This window comes from Gambusia affinis, linkage group LG07 (assembly GCF_019740435.1).
Source record: "Gambusia affinis linkage group LG07, SWU_Gaff_1.0, whole genome shotgun sequence".
NCBI classification, from domain to species: domain Eukaryota; kingdom Metazoa; phylum Chordata; class Actinopteri; order Cyprinodontiformes; family Poeciliidae; genus Gambusia; species Gambusia affinis.
Genome location: NC_057874.1, coordinates 497,743 through 507,055, shown reverse-complemented (window position 1 = coordinate 507,055; position 9,313 = coordinate 497,743).

Sequence of the window (9,313 nt, the reverse complement as noted above, 5' to 3'; positions counted from 1 at the left end):
GAAGGGCACTGGGAGTCAAGAAAAAACATCATCCCTGGCTGGCATGACAGAAAACATTTGAGAAACACTTATCTAAAGGAAGGAACAGTAGAATGTTTATGTGTCAGAGGAAGTGTTCATTTCAAACATGGATAAATATAATTTATTCCTTGTGCAAGGTAAGGATTCACCATTAACAAAGCAGAATGTCAACACAGGTGGCTAATTAAGTAATCCATGAACACATGAGCAATGTGGGACAATCCACTAACATCCAGTGTTCCTTTGCCACATCAAACCACTTGCAACCCTCCTACCTCTCGACATCATTTCAGATTAGATCGGAGAATATTATTGCATTGTGATTTGAAACTTGCTGTGGTGGAAAATGTTCTGCTCGCAGCCCCAAACTAATGATTCTTTAGAGATGAGCTCATTTTAAACAGGAACATCGCCTGTCACCCTCTTCAGAGCAGTTACTTTGGCTTTACCTTAATATTTAGTTTGATAATGGAAGGTTGTTATTAGCCTTTATTTTTTTTTTTTGGACGCTTCCTTAACAGTGATGAATAACAGCTACATCTACATGTCATACCACATAAATTTGATTAATTTTAATTGAATGAATGACAGGTATGTATCAGTTTATGAGTTAACAAGATTATAGTTCTTAGGCACTTGATTTTAACCGCTAACAGTACAAAAAGGGATTCAAGATGGTTTTAAATATTACCTATTAAAGATGGTATTTTTATAATGCATTGTTGAGTTTTGGTTAAATTCCAGCAACATCAACTACAAACAAACATTTTTACTAGAATAATTTGAAGATATTGGTTTAGTTAAGTTAGCTTTTTTTGTTGAGTGGTGCTGTCACTCAACAGCACCACTCAATATATAAAGTTTTTTGTTGGGGCAAAAAACTTTAAATTCTTGTTGGGGCAAGAATTTAACTTAGTATCCAGCTGTAGCTAGCTTAGCAGCAAAGCTGAACTAGCTAATTCTGCTAGCCAGCTGAATTTATCACTGTTGCTAAACATGGGCATGTCTTACCTCTGGTTTCCTGGGAAAAACATGTACTTGTCCTAGAATAGATTTAAAGGACTTCCAATGCATTCTGAGGAGGCTCGTTGGTCAAATTAAAAGTACCTTTTGAAAATAACATGTAAGTGGTTATTTAACTTGTTATTAGGTAGACATTTCTGTATAAAAATGCTTTAATTGGTCTATAATATTCTAACCTTAAGTGTTGTGTTTCCATTGTTATCAAAATCATCTTAACAGAAATGAAGACTTGAAAACATCAATTAATTTATCTGATGTGTTTCACCAGGGGCGATTCTTGGATTTGACTTTTAGGGGTGCTTAGCCCCCAGCAGGGCTAAGACCCATGAAAAGATATTTGCTGGTGCAGTTTTCTAAATCTAACTGCTTATTTACATATATTCACAAACAAAATTAAGTTGCAGATCTCTGATTTAATAGATGGAAAGTATGATCCTAGCTCCATTCAGTAGCTAAAAGTGCAGTACCATAATTTTTAATTCGTTAAATTAATTTTTATTAAAAATCCTTTTTATTTATTTTTAATAATACCTTAAAAAGAAAATTGTGAAGAAAAAATATCTACTACTGAATATTTTAAAAAGACATTTATTTAGTATAATTTCTTTAGAACCCCTTTTAGCCCCCATCTAGAACCTTCAGGTCTGGGTCTGGTGCACTTTTGCTTAGCATGTTTTTTCTTCATTGATAGGAAGTTAGATCCAAACTGGTAAAGCACATTAATAAAATATTAGTAAAATAATACATTAAATGACCAGTGAACAATTATTCATAAAATATATCAACATTTTTGAATAAAACACACAGAAAGTAATGTAATGTAGGAAATATTTATGTATTTACTGTTAATCTATTCGTATGATTTGTTCTATAAATGGCCACTTATTTTGGCTATTGCTATTATTAAATATTATCCAAACTCAACATCCTAAGCAAAGAATCAAACCACAATAGTCAACTAAAATCACAATAAGAAACTTAATCAATCATAACTAAATGTTCTGTGCCATGTCAGCCTCAGGAGATGATTGAGGATGAAGAGACGCTGATTTCTGGTTCTTAAGGTTCTGATGGATCTGCAGCTCCTCTCCTGATCCATTCTGTCTGATATACAGCAGCACACTGCACCACGACGGACACTTCTTTTTTGGGTCTTTCGATGTACACAGTATCCATCCTCTCTGAAATTGTTCACCTTACAATGTGCGTCTTTTCACTCACGTCTGTATTTTTAAAAGCGTTTTTGCTTCTAAGGACATAGAGGGTAGAGGACGTTTTAAAAAGACGTGGGTAGACCGTAGTTCATCGCGGCTACATAGCGTCCGCCTCTAGGCAACGGTGACGTTCAGCGTTTGTCCGTAGCGTTCAGGGGTCCTTTAGTTACCGCCACGACAATTTAGCTGACCTTATTATTTCCTGTATTTTTATTTTGATCATTATTGTTAAACTTAGTGTTGATGTGTGTATGATAGAAATTTCTATCGGACAGTTATGTATCGGTTCAATACGGGACGTACATTTAACGGCCAAATATGGAACAACTCCGTATTTTACGGGATGGGTGGGAACCTGATTCAGGGGTGCTGAGATATAGTTTTAGGGGTGTAAAGCACCCCTAAAACAAGCCTAAATACGCCACTGTGTTTCACTTAGTGAACCGAGTTATCGACATATCTAAACTTTTCAATAATATTCTAACTTAATTGTACAAATTGGTTAAATAAACTGTACACGTCATATTTTGCCATATTTTATTCTACTTTTACAATTAAAAAAATCCAAAAGTTCCAATTCTTCTCTGTGGCAGTGAATGCAAATGGATATATATACAAATGCTTACACAAATACATACACACTTTCAGAGTGTTTATATATATAGTACTTTTTTTGACCTAAAGTAGAAAAAAAAAGCACACTTTTTTTTCAAAGCGTGCATTATTTCTCCCATAATAAAGTTCAAGTTGTCCCTCTGCATCACACGCAGGAGCTTAAACGCTCCATGTTCTGTGTTTGGGTAAACTGCGTAACAAATTGGAGAGAAAAGGCTTGAGCCAGAGACACAGAGTAAACTCTCTGTTGGACAATTCCTTCCTGTATTATTAATGTAGCAGCACTGGTCCTGGTGTTGTATCCTGCAAAAGATGGAGGGAACATGCTCATTGATGATATCAAGGTGACTGAGCACACGCACACCAGCGAGCCAGCTGCTGTTCAGGCAGCACGATGGAACTCACGCTGTGGACTAGGTGGCTGACTGCATAATTGGAAATTATTAAACAAGGTTCTTGCAGTGAGGTGATCATGAAATTGTGTTTTCAGTCTTGAGGGACAGAAGCAAGAATTAAAATGTTGTCGTTTGTTAGGAAGTGAGAACAAAAAATAATAATAATAATTCAAGCCTCTTCTTTTAAAGCATCCAATGATTCTGTTTCTTTTAAAACATCCAATCATTCTGTATTTTTTTTAAGGAAACAATGGAACTACATTTGGGCATGCAGGGGACATAGATGATAAAAAAGGCTGTTGTAGTACATTGTTATAGATCACAATATAGATAAATATTTTGACAGCGAGTCATCCAACATGATGAAATACGACAAATACATTATACGTTAAGTGAGACGACCAAACTTGTCCTCCACAATAAACTAGGAGGAAAATTAAAGAAAAGCATCAAACAGGCAGCAATTTTAGAAATGATTATTTTAAAATTGTATGTTGTATAGAAGAAATATTCAGTTGTATTCATGAGGGTTTGTGTGCTAAGACTAAATGTTAGAAAATGAAAAAAGTACAAATAAAATATGATGTGACTCTGAATTTCATGTTAAGATAATATTTACATGCAATTTTTAAATTAAAATAAATAAAATGACTTAGTACTCAAACAAAAGCACAAACTATTCCTACAGAAACTTTAAGTCATTTAACTTTTTTCTTAAACACATGTAAGATCATTTTATTCAGATTTGTTTGAAAATTATAATTTTGATTTATAGATTGTTATAGATAGCTTGGTATATGTGTTAAACAACCTAATTTACAAGAAAATGAGATTAAGCTGTTTTTGATTTGTCTCTGGAGTTGAATCATGGATCTAAAAATTAACATCATATCCACGTGAGGGTGCATTCTACGCTACATGTTGTTGTGGTGCTTACTACTATTACCAATAAAATGACAATACAAGCAATGCAAGCTAGTATTTATGTTGACAAATAGAGCCTGAACAGTAAGTTCTCATAGGAATGTCATTACTATAATATGAGAAATTTAAGGGAAAATGCTAATATGGGAGCATGGCAGGAACGAGGGGTAAAATATGGTAGTTTCCCGGCCATAGCGGGAAACTTGACAGGCATGCATTAAACTGCACATTTACAATGTACAAATTGAGCAAAATCTCATTTCAGGGCTCCAAAATAATCATAAATTAATGAAAACATGAAAACTAGTAAAAAAAAAAATGTATGTATGTTTTTGCTCTGTCTGACTGCATATCTACATGGGGACAAAGCTACATGAGCAACTTACTAACATTTAAAACATGTCTTTAAGTTATGCCACTTGGCATGGTTAGCAATTCAGTTGTGATAGAAATGTGAGTTGTACTCACTTAGAAACATCAAAGTGTTGGTCTGTTCTTCAGCTAATTTGCTGTGCTTATCAGCGGCCTAGCTACCACATGTAGCCATATAAGGGTTTACCAATACTATTTAGTTTGTCCTGTTGGTGTGCCATCCATCCATCCATCCATTTTCTGTTCATCCTTGTCCCTAATGGGGTCAGGAGGGTTGCTGGTGTCTATCTCCAGCTACGTTCTGGGCGAGAGGCGGGGTCACCCTGGACGGGTCGCCAGTCTGTCGCAGGGCAACACAGGGACATACAGGACACAACCACTCACACACACACTCACACCAAGGGAGAATTTAGAGAGACCACTTAACCTGACAGTCATGTTTTTGGACTGTGGGAGGAAGCCGGAGAAGCCGGAGAAAACCCACCATGCACAGGGAGAACATGCAAACTCCATGCAGAAAGACCGCGGGCCAGGAATCAAACCCAGGACCTTCTTGCTGCAAGGCAACAGCTCTACCAACTGCACCACTGTGCAGCCCGCCTGTTGGTGTGCCATTTTGGCAAAATACTTTCAATTAACTGTTTTGCTTTTACCTTTTCAATTAAAGATCCCAGAACGTTTGTACTGGAAACTTGCTGTGCAACAGGAATATGAAATTTCAATCAACAACTCATTGTTTTGATTCGCAGCCAGTAGTTGAAGCTGTTGCTAGCGAGAAGATAAGCTTAGTTACCATAAATATACAAATATTATCACAATATCAATTGTGATATGATATATATGTAGGTCTACTAAAGCATACATTCTCTCCTTCCCCGTCCCTGTGCCCTCGTCTGAACAGCTCAGAATGTTTGAGAGGCAGGAGGCAGCAGCAGAGTCAGAAACTCCTTTTGAATTGAGGTAAAACGGTCTGTCAGGAATGTTGCTATGGATATTGCTTGTTTATAACATCTTATCATTTTACTTTCATATATAGGCACCAAATCTTTTTGGTTAAGTCATTTTAGTTCTGGAGTAATGACACATCCAATATTTTACTCTTAACCTTTGTCTAAAAGTTAGATACTCTAGCCGCAATGTTTAGTTATTTTCTTACGATGAGACTGAAACAGCAGCAAAATGGCCCTCTTTTGTTGTTGTCAGGGTGAGCAATGGCTACACAACACCTGATCCATATATCTAATCAGGACAATGGCAGTGCTAGAGTAGCTCAGATGAGGTCTTCAATTAGTTTATTGAAATATGTATTAACCAGTTTTAAATTTTAAATAAACTAAACAATTTTATCATACAATTTTATTATGAGAAGAGCAGGACAGGGAGCGATAAGAGAGCCAGGTGGAGCTTCATGATGTGAACATATAAAAACCATATTAATTGTAGTAGAACCAGAAAGGAGAACAGGTGGGGACCGATGTCAGCGAAAAATTTTTTCTTAACTTTTCAAAAAAACAAACAAAACAAATGTAATTATTTCCAAAGTATTTATAAAGGTAACCATTAGGTTAGGTTGATCATAACCGTAATGGTTAGGTTATGATTAGGTTATCAGCTACAGTATAATACCTCATTGTGTTCCGCACTAAAGGGCTGAAATGGCTACATTTCAAAGTCCACTGACAGTGACCTGTCAGTATCTATTTTTTATTTGTTAGTCATGTTAGCACACTGAATGGAGGAAGTCAATGTAAGAAAACGTGCTAGTGATACCACACATGCCACTGGCAGCATTTAGGCTAACATTAGCATTTTGGCTAGTTTAGATTATACTCTAACTTTAACATACTGATTGGAGTAAGTGCATGTTACTCAACATACTTGTGACTCTCCACATGCTATTGACTACATTGTAACTTACTTTAGCATTGACATTAATTTTTAGCATCACAACGCTGGGTTCCAACCAACGGGCATACTTTGGCAAGCCCAGTTTAAGGCCCTGTTTACATGACAATGATCTAACAAAAATTAAAATTTTTGTTTAATTTCTGTTAACACATTTACATGAAGGCATTCTAATTACAATCTTTGTTTACACAGTAACATGCACATCTAAAAGTAGTAATGGCCTCGCAACGCCACTAGTTGTTGCTAGGTTCTTTGAAACTACAGTGTATCACAAAAGTGAGTACACCCCTCACATTTCTGCAGATACTTAAGAATATCTTTTCATGGGACAACACTGACAAATGACACTTTAACACAATGAAAAGCAGTCTGTGTCCAGCTTATATAACAGTGTAAATTTATTCTTCACTCAAAGTAACTCTATATACAGCCATTAATGTCTAAACTACCAGCGACAAATGTGAATACACCCCTTTGTGAAACTTCCTTAAGTGTCAATATTTTGTGTGGCCAGCATTATTTACCAAAATTGCCTTAACTCTCCTGTGCTTGGAGTTTACCAGAGCTTCACAAGATGCCATTGGAATGCTATTCCTCTCCTCCATGACGACATCACGGAGCTGGCTGATATTCAAATATATACAGTATATATATATATATATATATATATATATATATATATATATATATATATATATACATACATGTTGCTCGGCTCAGGCACAGATGACATTCGGAGTTGTCTTTGCGAATTAAAAAAAAAGGCTTTATTTACCTTTATACAAAAATACAGCTTGACATACTCGGTGCCTAACGCTCCCCAGAAGAACAGAAACTGAGCACTGCACTACAACGTTCCAGGAACACGCATCAAAAAATAGTCGCATTCAATGACATAAAGGAAATATCAGTTACTAAGTTATCAAACTACAATGAAAAATGAATAAACTTATTATAATAAACAAAACAAATTGGGTGGGGTATTTATATATTTCCAAGTTTCATTGAGTTAACAGAATTGTTCTACCTTGGCAGCGCAGCTCTGGATGGCATTTTAAAGTGTATTCTTTTTGCCCTTCAATGTTGTCCGCATGCTCAAAATTTCCGTATGCAAACAATAACATGCAGGGGGTCTTATAATTTTGATTAAGTCAGTGCCTCACCAGCCATGAACATCACCACACATCACTGATATATATAATTGCTTCTTAGTGTGCCTGGGAGTTTCTGTGCTGCTGAATTTTTTTTGCCTAACAATAAAAGCAGTTTAGCTCTTGAATTTAAAATGGAGCTATATTCCCCTCAGCCTATTGGCAGTGGCAATATCGACAACACGAGATGCCATGAGACCTAATTTCTGAACATCATGGCATGGAGTACATCCCAGTTCTCCATCTCTGGCATATAACCATTCATTTTGCTTTTAAACTGATTATATTTGTTGTGAATGGCGTATATTTGAAAACAAATGAGGTTTTGTTTGTCGTTTTATTGAACATTCAGAAATTACAGCGGCTGTAATCCACCACAGCACAGTTAAACAAAGGTAAAGTAACCCGAAAAGGTGATCATCTCAAAACCACTCATATCTTTTTACTCTCTGTTTTTCTTTGTCATTTAGCACACCCGTTGCTGTGGCTACCGCATGTGCTCCTCGAGCCAGTTTTTCAGGCTTGATATTGATTTTGCAATTATTAATAAGCACTCCTCTGAGCACAGCGTTGGTTAATGAGTTAATATTAAACTCCTGCTAGTCAGTCAGTCTTTGAGTCCATTTTTTATTAATATGGTAATGAAACCAAAATGCACAGAATTGCACAACACCTTGTTGAAACAGTAATTACTGAGATTATTATGTTGGGCCATTAATTTGAACACGTTTTGTTGAGATTTTTATTCTTTAATAAAGTTACAAACGTTTTGGATCTTATAGATTGGAGGACGTGCTGGAGTTCAGTTTGTCACCTACTGCTGAAATCGACTCAAAGGATTCCACAATCGATCGGTCATCGACATATTGCACCTCTGCTCCAGCATAACACGAACAGTTCAGAAACAATATGAAATGAGGAAAAAAAGCTATTTATTAACTGATTAAGTCGTGTTTTTGACTGTTCTAGAAAAACTAATCCGCTGATTAGTGGGTGTTCTCACGACTGCACCCAGTGCACCCACTGATTCTTTACAATAGACAACCACTCCGCTCTCTTGCCTGTGCTGCGTACCTGCGCTAAATCTTTTAGTGGCACGCAGGGCGATATATCGAGTATTCTCGATGTATAGTGAGTTTTTTTTATTTACAATAGTTAAAACGGCTACATGCAACTATCGAGTATGAATTGTCGTTAATAAGCTTTCACCATCAAATTCACTTCCAGTACGGTTATCCGACACCATGCATGTCAGTCCCTTGCCCCTCCCAAGCTGAACATTTTCTACCAATGACGTTGCGCAGAAAAAAAAAAAAAACAATATTGTGTCAGCGAGAGCTTTTTTTCTCGCTCTCTATCGGCTTCATTTAGACTCGTTGCAAAAGCAACTGATAACAACTCAACTTTATGTATCAGGATTCATCACCAAAAACACTCAAAAACATTACCCCCACACAGAACACAGCATTCAGTTCGTTACAGTTTTATGTATTAAGGCTTGATGTGTATTTTGCTGTTAAAAAGTAATTGCTGTGGTAGCTTAGCCACCACTGCTATTAGCCAAGTTAACAGAGCAGTGGTTGATCAGTTAATTTAAACAACTGCTTTACTGATTGTTGGAGCTATTTATTCTTTATTTCTTTATTCATTTGAATTTTGTTAGTTAATTCTTAAGTGTATGTTATTTGTA